General features: G+C 31.5%; 1 pseudogene across 1 annotated transcript; it reads left to right on the top strand.

Annotated features, from left to right (window-relative positions):
- The first annotated feature begins 3,716 nt into the window (after positions 1 to 3,716).
- LOC111314529 (F-box protein At3g07870 pseudogene) lies at positions 3,717 to 5,312 on the top strand (annotated as a pseudogene). The gene has a single exon (XR_016332716.1). The product of XR_016332716.1 is annotated as an F-box protein At3g07870 pseudogene (transcript).
- Positions 5,313 to 17,095: the final 11,783 nt, after the last annotated feature.

The raw sequence follows: 17,095 nt of genomic DNA on the forward strand, positions 1-17,095 counted from the left end.
CTATGGAGTTCACAACGATGAAGCCACAACTGATGGTGGAAGCACCAAAGGTAGTTGATGTAGTGCAATCACTTTTTGAGTCATTCCAGCTTTTCTACATCTAGAGCCGAGCCACGCCAACTCTCCAGTCGAATTGTTTTTCGTATTTTTTTTGTGTTTTTATATATTTTTAAAAGTATTTTTACATGAATAAAGTTTAAAAATATATAAAAATATAAAATAAAAAAATATTTTTGAGAAAAAATTAAAAGTATCAATTTTTCTTGAAAATAGGTTTTTTCTAAAAATATTTTTGAGAAAAAGTTGAAAGTATCAATTTTCCTTGAAAATAAGCTCTCTAAAAAATATTTTTGGAAAAAATATCAATTTTTCTTGAAAATGAGCTTTCAAAAAAAAATATTTTTAGGGAAAAGTTGAAAGTATCAATTTTCCTTAAAAATAAGTTTTCAAAAATGGATTTTTAAGGAAAAGTTAAAAATATTAATTTTTCTCGAAATTAAAGTTTAAAAAAATATATTTTTGAGAAAAAGTTGAAAGTATCAATTTTTCCTGCACAAAAGTAATCATTTTTTTTCTTTTCTTTGTATTTTCTTGAATTTTTTTTAATGTTAAATAATCCGACGATGGAGCCTCTACAAGTGAAACAGTAGTTTTCTTGCATACTCTTAAGGTGAGGGGATTTCTCAATTTTCTGCTAAAAATATTATAGTCAATTGAGAATAATTTTCAATAACTAATTACATGGTAAATTTTTAAGGCTTATTGGATAACATAAAATTAAATTGGTATCATCTTTTGATGGGTGTTGTAAGGGTGCTATAACCTTCCTCACACGTAACCGAACTTCTAAACTCTGTTCTGATTAGTAACCCGAACTTATTCTTTTAGGGACCTTTAAACTTAGGTGTTCCCTATATGAATAGATTCTTTAGATGACCAATCACACTTAGATAAAAAAAATTAGTGATAATTTTTTTAAGTTCAATGTCTAACGATAGATCTTCAGATCTAGACGTCATGACATTTACTATAACGTAAAAGCAAAGCCCTTGCTCTCTGTGATCCAGTACATGAAACAATTGAGGATCTTACGTTTGAAGAAGCGCCAAACTGGTTTAAAATGATTGTTCATGTTGGCAGCCTGATTAGTATATATCTAAGTACTAAAATAACAAAGAAACTGTTGTTTTCTGTGGGTTTTCTCTTCGTTGAAACTGAACTTTTGTTTTCTGATAATCTGTACTGCCTTTTTAAATGACTGTTTAACTTATGAGTTTTCTTGGAATCTCTATTTCTAGGAACTACGTAGACGCTTTTGAATCATGCATTTTAGATTCTAATGCTCATGCTTAGCTCAAACTTTTTTCTGATGCCCCTCGTTATAGTTTTTAATTGGAACTTTCTGAATTAATGAGTAATTGATGAAGCCATCAAAATTTCTACTCCTAGACTCAAAGCCTAAAGAAGACCAGTGCCCTATTAGCCTGCCATATAGTGGTGGGACCTTATTGGAGAATGAATGCATACCACTGGTTTTTTAGGAGCTATATGATGTTGAACGTGCAAGGATCTTAAATTTCAAGGAATGACTAAATGGTTTCACACTACCAATCTTGTTGGTTTCTGTAATTAGTGAATGTTACCTTTTTAAACATGTAAGCGGAAGCAAAATGCATCTTCTCTATGTCAATTGGCCCACTTTGATTGCTAAACTTGATTTGGCTTCATCAAACTGAGTTATTCCATTACTGCTTTCTATCCATATTGTAAATTTATTTACAACCTAAATTTCTTTCTGGGATATAAGCATCATTATAGACTCTTCCAAGCCATGGAAGATTCTCTTAGGAGAATATGAATAATTTAAAATTTACAATAAAACAAAAAAATTGATGGTGATGCAACAATCATATCCTCCTTTCTCTTGCCAATGGCAAAACATTGGTTCCTGATTGCTGTTTGGGTTACTATGTACCAGCTTAGCTTTACAAGCTGCAGCAAAAATAGTAGCAGTAGTAGTGTTGTTTAAGCTTTTATTAATGTTATGAATAGTAATTGGGTTTCTTGGATTACTAAGCTTGGTTTTTGTCCAGATAACTCCCTCTAGTCCTTGATTTTTTTAAATCCTGAATCAATGTTTTATTTACATAAAAAAAAAACCCTTCCCACACTTTTTTCCGAGTTTAAATATTCTTTGAAATTGGTTGCACACGAAATATATATTGTACTTTATTTGCATTTAAATGCCCAACAATGGCATTTTTTTTTTGTCCTGTGCAACGCAGAACCGACAAGTTGATGAGCAAGAAAATGATGCGTAAAAACTGTACAAGCGCATAGTAATATCTTTATGTGACCCTGAATTTTTTTTTTTTTACCAATTTTCAAAGAAACTTCTGGATAATACATGGGCTAAAGTTAGCCATATAGCGAAATTGGTCAATTTTGGCTTTGATCTCTGAAGCAAATAATCGAAAGAAATAATTAGATGACTTTGGTAACATACAAGCCCAACTCCCTGACACAGTAGTATTTACTGCTGAAATTTCACTGAACACGTTGAACCCTTTAGTTTAGAAATAATTTGTTGGAAAAAGTGTTGCAATTGTCTTTTTAAACTTTAGAATTTCACTTGAATTTGAATTTTTGGTATTTATCAAAATAAGAATAAAAAAAAATTGAATGCTAGGGAGATTTTAAAAACAATAAAAATAGCATTGAACCAGTCACGCCGTATTGGGCATGAAGCAAGTCACATAATCATGACTTGACATTGACGGCCAAGTTCATGGCTGTCACTTATTTGGTAATAACTTTAATTGCTTTTGTAGAAATAGTATAGTTGGGAAGTAAATTTCATGATTTATTTTGTATTTCCGAAAAAATGTTTGATTCACATAATAACGGTACTTTATTATAATATTTTACTCGCTGATGCAAGGTGAAACTGTAATTGAACTCACTTAAATCACTTTTACCATGCTTATTGTAATTTTCTTGGGAGTTAATTTCCAATAACGATCTTTTAAACTCTGTGATCTAACATTTAATTGATTTAGTACTTTCAGTTTCGCTTACTAGACTTTACAATAAATATACAAATCAAGCAGTAAGTTAGTGGAAGTTTCCAGGTTTTTTTTTTTTTTGTTTAATTAGATTTTTAGGTTTTATATTTTACTAGTAAAACAGAATCATGCTTTTTTTTTTGTTTATATCTTTAATTTTTTATCTTGAATTTGTTTGAGTGACTATTATTTTGTATTTTTGGAGATATATAATTAGGGATAGGAGAGCATTAAGCATATAAATAGAGTCACATAAATTTAAAATTTAATTGGTTGATACAATAATAAAGTAATATCTATCATATATGAAATTTAAATCTTAATATTTATAATTTTTTTTCAACTATCGATTTTTTTTTTAAATAGAGACATTTACTTTTTGAAAAAAAAAATTGTTTATTACTATTATTTTATTTATTTTATCAAATTTTTTGCTCTTTCAATATTCAACACTTAATGTTGGGAAGTCACTCTCCGGAGGGCCATCCTTGCAATGACATGGAATTGATTCATAAAATTTGCTTTTCTGCACTCACATTTGATCATTTATATGCTTAATTGAACGGTGCAGATTGTTACATATGTCTATCAATTCTTTTTAGCTTTGTCCCGGTTATCAAAGGAAAAATTGAACTTTTCTACCAGCGAGTTTATTCAATGATGGTTTCTATACAAGCACTATACAATTTCTTGTGCTTTCCGTCTCTTCTTTTATTTTCTTTTCCTTTTTTATAATATTAGTTTGATCTGATCAAAGTCTATCATGTTTATCCCCAACTTCCTTTTTGATCACCACACATACTATTTGTAATCCATCTGTTTTCTAAATCACTAACTAGCCATGGGTTTGGATGGTGAGAGACATGCTAAAAGAAGGAAAACCCAGCCCGAAGATGATCAACAACAAACTACTGGGATGGAAAGCCAACCACACGAAATCATCGTTGACATACTTTCAAGACTTCCGATCACATCTTTGGTTCAATTCAAGTGTGTATGCAGAGGATGGCGTGCCTTAGCTCAAGACCCTCTTCTTTCTGATATGCTTCTTTCCTGCAAAGCTGAGGGCAACCCGTGCCTCATCCTTCACTGTGATTTTCCCATCCGAAACCAGCTCTATTTTGTAGATTTATCTGCTCACAACGAAGAAAAAGAGAAGGTAAAAAGGTTATATGTACCTTTCCAGGCTACCATGTCTGAATTTGATGTAGTAGGATCATGCAATGGTTTATTGTGCTTATCTAATTCATTATACAACGATCCAATTTTTGTTTACAATCCTTTTACCATGGACTATATTGAGCTGCCAAAATCTAGACAATATACAGATCAGGAGGTAGTGTTTGGATTTGGATTCCATCCAAAAACAAAGGAATACAAGGTAGTTAAAATAGTTTACTATAGGAATTCTAGTAGTCGCTACAGTCGTGCCCGAAGAATCATTTATCGGCAATCAAATGTTCAAATATTCACTCTGGGAAGCTCTGCCTGGAGGAGTCTAGGAAAAGCATCATGCCAGTTTGTAAGGCGGCCTTCAGAGGCTTTAGTCAGCGGAAGACTTCATTGGGTAAGTCAGCCACGCAGATCTGACCCTGCTCGCCGGATTATGTCGTTTGACTTGGCATATGAACGATTCCAAGAAGTCCCAAAACCTGATTGTGGTGGTCTAAACAGATGTAATTTTCATCTGTCTGTTTTGAAAGGTTGTCTTGCTGCAGCTGTTTATGGAAATTATGGGAAATTGGCGATATGGGTTATGAAGGATTATAATGTGAAGGAGTCTTGGATCAAAGAATTCAGCATTGGAGCTTACATGCCAAAATGTTTGAAACAAAATTTGGACCGAGACAGACCTTTGAACATATGGAAGAATGCTTCAAATGGAAAGGTTGTTCGAGTTCTTTGCTTGCTAGAGAATGGTGAAATCTTGTTGGAGTATAAGAACAGAGTTTTAGTCTCCTATGATCCAAAGAAAGGGAAATTTAGAGATCTTGTATTTCAGGGAATACCTAATTGGTTTCAAACAGTTGTTCATGCAGGCAGTTTCAATTGGATTAAAACCCCTCCCTCCTGATTTGTGAAAATTGCAGCAATGAAAAAATGGATAAAAGGTGATGCTTTTCAATATTTGTTTGTACTTCCTGAATACAGATTTGTTTCTTACCTTATACATCTCATTGTGATTTTATGAATGTTACACACAATTCAAATTTGGGAAATTTAGATGATGAATTTCTTCATTACAAACTGCATTTCTTTTGCACTAATCCGCTTCTGGAATTAGGTGATTTCCTCTTTTCCTGTAAAAGTTAGATAACAATTCATCCTTCTAGGCCACCAATAAGAGGATAAGGTAACCAAACAAAGGAAAAACAGATTTGACAATTGCGTATCAAGACAAAGTTAAAAAAAACTCAACCACCACGTACGGATGATTTAAAATTCTGATGCCTGGCAATATACAGGTAATGTTAAATGATATGTGAATCTATTTCAAACCGTAAAACTGGTTTATATGCATGTGAACAGAGTTTGTTTAGCTCCTGACTCGCTTGAATCATAATTGTGGATTAAGATAATCAACAAAAAGTTGCAACAAGCTAATAACTTTGTTCTACATTTTTTTCTCAAATTAGGCTCAAGTTTATGAAATGAGGAATTATTCAATCTTAGAAGAGCATAGGACTGGTAGTTAGACCACTTAATCTTGCACATAAAAAAAAGGCTTGGAAAAAGAGAAAAACCCTCTGGGGATGCTTTTTCCACTGATCCAAAGTTGAATAAAATGCCCTAAAGTCAAGTCACGAGGGGCCTATGATGTGTCCTCTAGTGGCACGTGCAGAGGGTTTCCCTGAATCGAGCTCTCCCCGTTGAAATGTTTGAAAGTGACAATGATTACCATTTTACATATTTTTAACTATTTTCCATTATCTTGCCCCATCCCTTGCAGGCTGCAGCAGCTACACTTTTTCCAGTCTTTCTGTAATGTATAAATCTTTTCTGCATTCTGTTTTCCACTAATGAATGAAAACAACACAAATTGCACCATACAATCTCTTTGACGCTTTTCCATGACTATATCTGACATCAGTCCTAACCAATGCAAGCATGCTCAAGCCCAGACCACATTTCATTGGTTGACCTCTTAATCTTCGTTAGGTTATAAATAATTTATTGCTCAAATATGAAAAAGATTATTAGATTAGTAAAATTAGTTCATGAAATCCAAGGCCCTTACAAGCTAAAATGCATATTAACATCATTTTCAACTTAGGATGGCAGATGTCAACAATCTTATAATATGTTGTAAAATATTGAACTCTTAGTTACAATAATAGAGTTTAAATCATGGTAGCTTCAATTATTAAATTAAAAAAGAAAAAACTTAAAATGGTAGATGCAATTAAGCTTTTAGGATAAGTAGTGCAATTCTGACTGTTCATTTTCGAATAAATAGGGCTGAATAAAGGTTATCTTTCTATTTCTTAATCATTGGATCTGCCAAAAGACTGCATTATTTTTGAAAGAACTAGAATATGCTGTGGAATTTTGAACAAAACAATTGCACATCCCACATTCAGCGAAAAGAACAGGAAGACGACGAGCCACGATAGCCAAACTGTATACGTTCATACTTAAAAACACCCATTAATTGCAGCAATTGCTTAATGATATTAGTTTGAACAAAATCTGAAAGCAAAAGAGAAGAGTGGCTAGGCTGTGAAAATAATAGAATATGAAAGCATATTGGCACCAAAGTACCAAAAGCTTTGGTCACCAGACCAGCTGCTGCAAATTTTCAAAGGTCATTTGTATTTCGCAGTAGTATATTTGCAGGACCACTAGAAAGCTCTGATTAACCTGAAACTTCCCATTACGAAGCATCCCATCGCCTATCTGTTAACACTACTGGATTAATGCCCTCGCTTTGCCAGATATTTTTTTAATAATGATAATTTTTTATTGAATTAATTTTAAAATAAAATTTTAAATTATATTATATTAAAACAAGTTTTATTGTTTAAATAATTTTTATTTTTATATATTTTAATATATGTATTAATATTAATATAATCACATTTTATTAATTATGAAAATTGATTATTTACAAATTACATAAAACAAACATATTTGAAAGTTTAATTTATAAGTATTTTTTAAAATATTTATATTCTATTATATGGTTAACATATATTTTTATTTATGGTATAAAAATATGTTAATTTTTATGTTATCAAAAATTTTTTAATGAAAAAGAGTTTTCCTAAATAATTTTTTATTTAATTTATTTAATAAATTATTATATTTAGTTTTTACTTTTACCCTTTTATTTATAAAATAATTTATAAATTTAATTTATTTATAAAAATTAAATAAACATGTCTAAATCATTTGTCCTTGCATATTAGATTATCTTAATTAGGTTTAGTTTTTGTTTAAAGAAACCTTTTACTAAAGCCATTAGTTAAAAATATGACATGAATCATTCACTGCAACAATTAGTATATGAAAGTTTAAGCTTATTTGCTTCTTTTTGTCTTCCATAAATGTTAGAGGCTTTTGGGAGTCAAAAGTCATAATGGTTTTCTTATCTTTTTAAAGCATTTAATAGATAATTAGAAGTATTTTTTATTATTTATGTTGATTTGATATGTTAAATTAATTTGACATATTTAGTGTCACGTTAGTTCGGTATTGTTCTTATTATTCTCTATAACTTACCTATAAATATAAAGGTCCAGGAATAAATTTTTTCGTAGAGCTCACCTCGATACATTCGAAAAGATAACTTGAGGAAAAAAAAAGAACCTTGAATAAAAATGATTAGAAGCTCTATATTGATAGATCGGCCATAAGCCACGGCGAAGGAACCGACCTCAGTCTAATCAACCCGAAAAAGCTACAATATCCATACACCTTGAGATTCAGGTTCAGAGCATCCGACAATGAAGTGAATATGAGATATTGATAACTGGTCTAAGGTTGATAATCAAGTTGAATGTCCAATGCATAATCGTGTATAACGACTCCCAATTAGCGATCAGTCAGATAAATAAAGAGTTTGGAGCTTGGGAAGATGAGATATAAAAGTATCTCGACAAAGCATTGGCCTTAAAAGCTGACTTCAAGAAAGCCAAAGTGAAAAAGATATCGAGGTCAGAGAATTCAATAATAGACTCTTTGTCAAAGTTGACTTTAGGAATAATAATAATAATAGAAGGCTAAACCAAGTTCTGGTAGAAGAGCTAACGCACCAAAACACTAAGGACAAGCTCATAGGATAAATCACAGAGCGAAAAACCTAGATGACGCCAATCAAGGCATACTTGACCATGAGAGTACTATGTAAAGAAAAGATCTGTGCTAAGGTATTGGTGAGAAAAGTCCCTCGATACACAATGATTGAAGGGGAATTATATAAAAGATTTTTTAGCCTACCCTACTTAAGGTGTATTAATGAAGAAGATGTGAACTATGTCTTGCGAGAAATCTATGAAGGAATATGTGAAAGTCACTTCAGACCTTGGCCGTTGGCCTATAAAGTTCTTAGGCAGGGTTATTATTGGCCTACCATCAAGAAGGATGTAATCGAACTAGTGAAGAAATGTGACAAGTACCAAAAATTTGCTTATGTACAATATTTCCCCTTAATCGAGCTTACTCTTATTATCAACCCATGACCCTTCATGCAATAGAGAATGGATGTCCTTGGACCATATACCTCGACCACAGGTCAAAGAAGATTTATATAAGTAGCAGTAGATTACTTCACAAAATAGTTAAAAGCTGAAGCCTTAGTTACCACCATGAAAGCCCAAGTCGAGAAGTTCATGTGAAAAACATAGTCTGTAGATTTAGATTACCTTAGTCTATAATAATAAACAATGGCAAACAATTCAAAAACTTGAAGTTCAAGGAATGGTGTTCAAATCTTCACATCAACCTCAAGTTTACGTCGATGACCCACCCTCAGTCCAACGGGTAGGTCGAAGCTACGAATTAGACAATATTAGAATCTCTAAAGAAGAGGCTTGACAAGGCAAAAGAAAAATAGGCCAACAAGCTACCATAAGTGTTATGGCCCTAAAGACAATCACAAAGGTGCCCATTAGTGAAATCTCATTCCATCTGGCATTTGAAATAGAAACTGTAGTACCAATTAAGATTGACCTATCGAGTTAAGAGTTGACCTAGCATTAAAAGAAAAAATGAAAAAACATTTAGGGCTTACCTCGACCTCGTCGAAAAATAAAAAGACATAGCCCTAACACAAATAGTAGTTTAGCAGCAAAAGGTGACCAATTATTATAATAAAAGGGTTCAGTATTAGCATATCAAGAAAGGCAACCTAGTACTTAAGAAAGTTGAAGCTTTAGAAATAGATTACCAAAGTGGCAAATTAGCCCCGACATGAGAAATATCATATATTGTTAAAGAGATTGTCCATGATGTGACCTACAAATTATAAGATCTGAATGGCAACGTCATCCCAAAGACATAGAACATAGATAACTTAAAGGTCTATTATCATTAGCTCGATCTAAACTAAGCTTACACTTGTATTTTATTTTGTACTTAAACATATGAGTTAAATCATTCAGTGAGCTTATGTCTAAGTGATTTAAAGAAATCTGACCTAAAACTTAGTTGGATTCTCAGGTTAATTTGATCCAAATGATTATGTAAATCCTTAGTTCAGTTAACGATCCTCAAACTTGTGTAAATGAAGAAAATATCATAATAGAACCAAATTGAAACTTAGACAAAACAAAAAATATTTTCTATTTCATTTCTCTTAATTACATAAGGACAATTACCCTATCTGAGGTCATTACAAAAAGTTGACCTCATACATTAACAAAAAATTATAAAAAATTAAAAACAAAGAGTCAAAAGAATTATTCTTTAACAACGTCAATAGCAATGGTAGGTGTAGCACCCTTCTTACTAAAAGCAATAGTAAGGGCAGCAGTAATAATTTCACACTTCTCAACATCTAACACTTCATCTTCAAGCTTCAAAGTTGTCTCCCGTTGGCCTTCAAGGCCTCATCCACCTCATCTTCATCCTTTTTTTTTCATCTTTTTCATCTTTTTTAGGTTGATTTAGATGAGTTCTCGATATGATATTATTGATGTCAATATCAAAGAGGTCGAGGTTCAAAATAGAGAATTCAAATTGTACCTTATTTTTAGCTAATTGAAAGGCACTAAAAATATTCTTATTAAATAACTCTACCTTCATTTGGTGGCACTCATTGGAAGCCTTGAACTCCTTCATGATCTTTTTTTTCATGTCTTCTCCCTTCTCTCTAGCCTCAAGCTTAGACCTAATCTTAGTTAACTCAGCCTAACCACCATTGAGTTTAAGTTCGACCTGCTTCTTCATCAAGTCAGTTAAGGCATTATCAATCAATACAACCTCTAGCTTTACTGTCAACTCATCAATTTTTCTTTTATGCTCAGCTTCCTTCTTGTTGAACATGTTGAAACTAGATCAAATATTACTGAGCAACTTCAAACTTTTCTTACATTTTTTGGCTAAGGCAACCATATATTTCTCAACCTTCAATAAGTGAACCATCACGATGTAGACGTAGTGAAGGATTTCACTAACATTTTTTAAAAGCTAAGAGAAAAACTTTTGCTAAACTACACAAAATGACCTCAAACTTAAACTAAATAAAAACACTAATAAAATTAAGTAAAAGTAACAGCCAGTACTTATCAAAAGGGAGACTGTAACTTTACTGAATCTACTTACCACGATCAGGTTCATGATGGGGTTATCGACATGAGTGTATTCAAAATTGGTGAAATTTTTCTCTGAGTTAGGCCTAAAAACCCTAGCTTCAACGTTCTCCAGGGTAGAGAAGAAGCTGTCTCACATAGCCTTTTAGCAGGAGAAAGTGGTGTTAGTGCGAGGTCGATGATAGGTCCTGGCCTGCCCTGGCTTTAGTTTTTTGACATGTGGAAGAGTGGTGTAGTGAAGTGGTGATCACCTTGTCCTTCCTTCCAAAATAGGGCCCTAAGCTAATTTTTTTTTATTTTTTTTGGGCCTGGGAGCATATTGATATAGCCTAAAGTCAAAGTCTTCATCACTGGCCATCTTTATAAAATTGACTTTACAGTTAGATAAAAATTAAGTTAAAATAAAATCTTACGTAGTTACTTCAAACCTACTCTAATACTTCATCTTATTTATTACTTTTAGGGAGGTCAGCTCATGGCCATCAATGATGACTTCTCCTTATGGTTATATTCTAAAATTTTATCTCGATTTAATAGTCTAAAATAGAAAAAGCCATCAATGCGTCTATAAAAGAACTAGGTGTACTCATTATTTCTCAAGCCTTAACCTCAGAAGCAACATCAACCCCATGCTTACCATTTTTAATTACCTTTTGCTTTTCAAGTTAAAAGAAGAGCAATTTTTAATTTTTTTATTGAGCTCAGACAATCGACAATGAGCTTTTTATTTGACCAAGCTGTTATATAATACCACCTACTATCATTGAGATTTTTTTTAGAGAAAAGAACTCCTTAAATAGAGAAAAAGAAAGAAAAATATTTAAGTGTTGACAAAAAATGATAAAGGTTAATATGTACTAGATGCAGTTAGAAGTAAGCTAAGTGATAGTCAAATTGTAAGAATCAAAAATAAAAATGAATAAGGGATGAAGTGAAAACCTCAAATCGACCATGAAAAAATCCCAATACACATAAAATCAATGTGGCTCTAGTCTATTAGTGACCTGATCTGAGGAATTTGACATTATTATATTATACCCTTCTTTAGGAAAAAAAAGTTATACCCAGAGCATGGACGTGGTGAGCTGAACACATGTCAAGCCAATCTTCAAGATTTACCTTACCTTTTAGTTCACTCATTATATCCTTAAAGATCATACCGAGGTCACAAAAAGTATATAAAAAAACTTCAATGAGTTCATCTTGCACTATAGGCTCTTTTTCCCGTTGTCACTTTCCCTGACTGAGGTACTCTCTTTCTCTTGATCTTTCTCAAAACCCTTCTTGTCAGAATCTTTATCATCAGAAGACTCTGACTCTTGATTAAGAGCAAGATTCTAAGGTACAGTAATGGATAAGAGTAACTCAATCCTAGAGAAAGAAAGATAAGATAGAAACCTCTCACTAGAGGATGAGATATCAACTAAAATTAATTGAAGATAGATGAAAGTGACAACGAAAGCATCGATAGAAGGAGAGTAGAAGCAAAAGAAGGTTGATAAGATCAAACCCCAAAAGAAAAAATTATTAAGGATGAAGAAAGGTTGACCATAAAGGATGGATCGACCTAAAAGATTGGGATAGAAGGTTGATTTTGTAGGTTAAAGTCAATTTGAGCACACAGCTCTTTCCTGCTCAGAACTCACTCTCCTTTTGCCTGAGCATTCTCTTCATTTCATTGTTGTTTTTCCTTAGACATTGGATTGAACCAGTAAGATGTTTTTTCATAATTACAGCCTTTGATAATTGATGGGATTAAATCATTGTCTTATTGCCAGCACTGACCTCCCATAGGTTCTACCTGATAACTCTTATCATTCTCAGAACTCATATTAGAAACCATGGTTAAAAAAATGTATCGAAAAGTTGTGAAAAAACTTTAAAGGTAAGAAAGCTTTTGAGATCGAAAAACTCAGGTCAGATCTAAAGTAGAAAAAGTAGTAAGATAGAAAAATGAAACCTTAAGGCTTTTATATAGATGCATCGTAAATCAGATAAACTGCAATGACCATGTCACGCATCGAAACAAAGATGAAAAGACATATTTTCATCTTTTAGCTTTAAATCTACTCGCTCAAACTACCTCTTTCTTCATTATTTGTTGTTAGAATGGCTTAACTAAACGAACTCCAGCTCGGACCAAATGAATCAAGTGACTCGCTCAGTAAATTGAAAGCCTAGTTCACCATCAAAGTCTAAAAGAGAGGCTCAAAGCCAAAATTTTAAAATAAAATACAGGTTTCACCATAGCCAGACGAACTCCAACACTAATCTCAAATTATTCCAAGCAATTATCACCGTAATAACCTTTCAACTGGCTATGCACTCAACTCAAAAAGTACACATAAGATCAGGTAGCCATAAAATCCAACAACGACTCGTGGCTTTCTATCCTCTAAGACTATCATCCCCTTATAACATCAACTTTAATGAATTAAACTTCCAAGTTATTTTCTTCTGCTAATCCATCTCGCATAAAAGACGTCGATTATACATTCATCTATCTGATACTCAGATTGTTTAGTAAAGGGACACAGTTTATGGGCATTTAGGAATTAAAAGGGCATAATGGTATTTTTTTTCCTTATTTGAATCCTTTAATAGGCAATCAGGGGTATTTTTATTATTTGTATTGATCTGACATGTCAAGTCAGTCCAACATACTCAATGTCACGTCAGTTCGATACTGTTCTTATTGGCCCTCACATCTTACCTATAAATATGAAGATTCATGCACTATTAAGGTAAGTTCATCCCACTTCATTTCTCTCCTTTCTATTTTATTTTCAATCTTAATCTTTTTAACTTGCGTGTTATAGTGCAATTATAGGGAACACATTCTGCCTTTGCCTCTAATTATCATTTTCTTCTCCTTAGCTTTTTTAGGAACATCCCTAATTTGGAACTCAACACCAACAAAAAAGTTTCTTATATTGCTAAGAAGCTTCCTTAGAGCTAACTTGAGATCCATGAGTTTAGTTATGAGGTTAAGAAAGTTGCATATAAAAAAAAAAAAAGTTTAATGTTATGTGATCTAATAAGCTAGACACTCGTCTATATAGTACATATATTCTTAATAATATAAGAAGCAACGTATCATTGTAATCGAGATTTTAAAGATAGAACTTATATTATTAAGCTTTTGAGATGATGAACCCTAAACTCATTATAATGATATTTTTAACCTCCCATGTCACTATTTCTTCCACAATTAACACAATAAATTAACAATTGATGGAGAGGTGATATGCCTTGCCTTTTATTTAGCTATTTGGCTTCGGTGAAGGCATATAATCGACAAGGGACAAATATAAGTTAGTTCAAGCTTTATTAGGGAATTAATGGTACTTTTGAACTATAAAATCTTAACTATTACTTTTAAAAGCATGGATATTTTTTGCCTTTGCTTAGTATTTTAATGCAGCCAAACATAACATTTTATGTTCTGAATCTGAATTGAGAGGAAATGGGAAAAGGAAAAAAAAATAAACCTTTTGTTTGGACTATTTTTCATTAAAGAAAGGAAAGCTATATTACCTACACCATTTCTCTTATCAAATTCCCTATTTTTTCATAGCTTTTTTTTTCTTCCCCCTTTTGCCCTTCAAATAAGTAAATACTAGCTGAAACAAAAATACCCCTCCTACCATGTATGTATGTTTAAGTATTATATATAAAAATAAAAAACAATTTTGATATGATTAATTAAATAAAATAAAAAAGAAATTCTGGCCAAAAAAGTTAAATAAAAAGAAATGTGGAATTGTTACTATAATCTAGGAAATAAATTCATTGAAACGCATAATGCCTAATACCAATATTAAATAACTCTGGGCTAGTGAGTCTTTTCTCCTTTATTAAACCCAACCCATTAATAGAGAACCCATTAAAAAATAGTGATACAAATATAAATAAATATGCACGTCTGTGTTTTTTTTTTTTTTTTTTAGTTTTTGTACAAATGAGTGGAATGTACACAAGCAATATTAAAAGCTTTTACATGCCCCTAACATGTCTTTTTTTTTTTTTTTGTTTGTATGAGCTGGTCAACTTCAATAAGAGGAATATCGATCGCACGGTTAATTTTTAAAAATTTAATTAAATTTGATAATTTGTATTATTATATCATATAAAATATTTTATTTATATCATATTTTATATAAATATTATGTATCATAATTTATGTCAATATAAAAATATAAAATATAAAATATTATTTTTATTAAATTTATTTATATTTTTTTAAAAACTTTAAATCATATTATTTTCTTATTTATTTATTCATGTCGTGTTTCAAGTTACTAGATTTAAGCTCAACCAACCATATAATTTTGTATAAAAATTTTCTTTTTATAGATACGATGAATTTTGCAATCCTAATTTCTCTTAATCAACTTGTATCCTAAAGTTTACTTCGAATGTTTATTTTTAGATTTTTTTTAGAGGTGTATTCTCTCATGATTGAGGTTTTATCTTTAATATTTGTAATTTTTTTTCAATATTTTCTTGTACTTTGATGAATCTTGTAAAAAAAAAAAAAGGAATTTCATCTATAGTTTTAATGTTTTTATTTTGATTTTTTAATATTTAAATTGTTTAATATAAATCATTTTTTAAAATGTATCATGGTTGTCATTTTATCAATATTGTTATGTTAAAATTGATGTAACATCTATGTTAATGATTACATAACAAGTTAAGTAATTGTGAAACCTAATAGTTAGATAAATAAATTTTTATCTTCAGCTCTTTTCATCTTTCTTATTAAGTAAATTTAAGAAATTAAAAATTTAAATGAAACAATTCAAAGACTAAAGTAAAACTGAAATAAAAAATAAAAAAAAAAACTAGACACCATAGATGAAATTTAACCAACAGACATTTTCTCTAATTTTTTTCAATTCCAAATATAAGATTAATTCCATGTAAAATTTGTATACAATGTTTATAATATAATAATATATCATAATGAAGTGATAACCTAAAGATCATGTGTATAACATTTTTCTCATATAAATTGTTAACACGCGAAACTTGATTTGAAAATCTTCTAAATGGAAAAACTCCCTGATCTAACCCTCTCCCACAACGTCCTGTCACGACTCCCTCTCGTCTCCCTCTTCAACTGTAAGCAAGTATGCAAAACCTGGTATGCTTTGGTGACTTATCCGAGTCTACCTTACTTGCACATGCTTACCTGTATCTCATTACAATCCATGCCTTACAACAGGTGGAGTCGGAATGATTTTTTTCATTTTAAATCTGATTCAATATTAAAATATTTTTTTATATTTGAATTTGATTTGATTTTATATGTTTAAATTAATAATTAATTTAATCTGAAATTAATAAAATATTATTTTTAAATATAAATATAAAATTAAATTATAATAAAAACTAATATATATATATATATATCATGTCTGAATAAAGAGAGACAAATTTACATAAAATTCAACATTTCAACTTTCCTTTAAAAATATTCAATTTTTAAAAACAAAAAATTCAACTCTATAAGAACAGGTGGAATCGAACCCATTGGGTATAAGTTGGATTGCCATCCTTAGTCTTATCCTCCACTCGGCTCGTTCCAATGGTGATCAACTTTATCTCGTCGACAATTAATTTCACCTATGTCGATGACGATCTCCGAAGCTATAAAAGCCTAGTAAAAGAAACCAACCTGCCTCTAGATGATCGTAAGTTTACTTTTGTGCTACACTGCGATGGTTTCTTGTGCTTATCCTACATGGAAGTCGCTAATTTATGCGAGTATAGTAAATTTTGTGTCTATAATCTTTCACAGGAGAGTTGACAGAGTTGCCTCCTAGGCCTCTGACACCTGAGCTTAAGGTGGTTTCAGGGTTTGGATTTCATCCAACGGGTAAAGAGCGCAAGGTGGTGAAAATAGTGGAACATGAATGTGTTTAAGTATCATTCTAGGATGCGCAATTGTGAATTCTATTTGAAACAAAGTATTGAGGTTTTTACTCTAGGTTCATCTTTTTGGAGGGTTAAAAGGAAACAATCCCTTCCAAATTCGAATACAATCTTGTGAAGTTTTGGCTAATGGAGCTGTTCATTGGTTAGGCCGAGCTAAGGTTACTGAATCACAAATTATTGTTTCCCTTAACCTGATGCAAGAAGAGTTCTGACAGATTTCGTTGCCAAATATCAGAATTGGTGGACCAGAAAACACCCGGTTTTCAGCCTTAGGCGGTTGCCTTTCTGTGGTTTCTAGGAGGGGGAAGAGCAAGGTTGATGGATGGTTAATGAAAG

Source organism: Durio zibethinus, chromosome 23, assembly GCF_047325235.1.
Source record: "Durio zibethinus cultivar Kanyao isolate XHJ-2024 chromosome 23, ASM4732523v1, whole genome shotgun sequence".
Taxonomy (NCBI): Eukaryota; Viridiplantae; Streptophyta; class Magnoliopsida; order Malvales; family Malvaceae; genus Durio; species Durio zibethinus.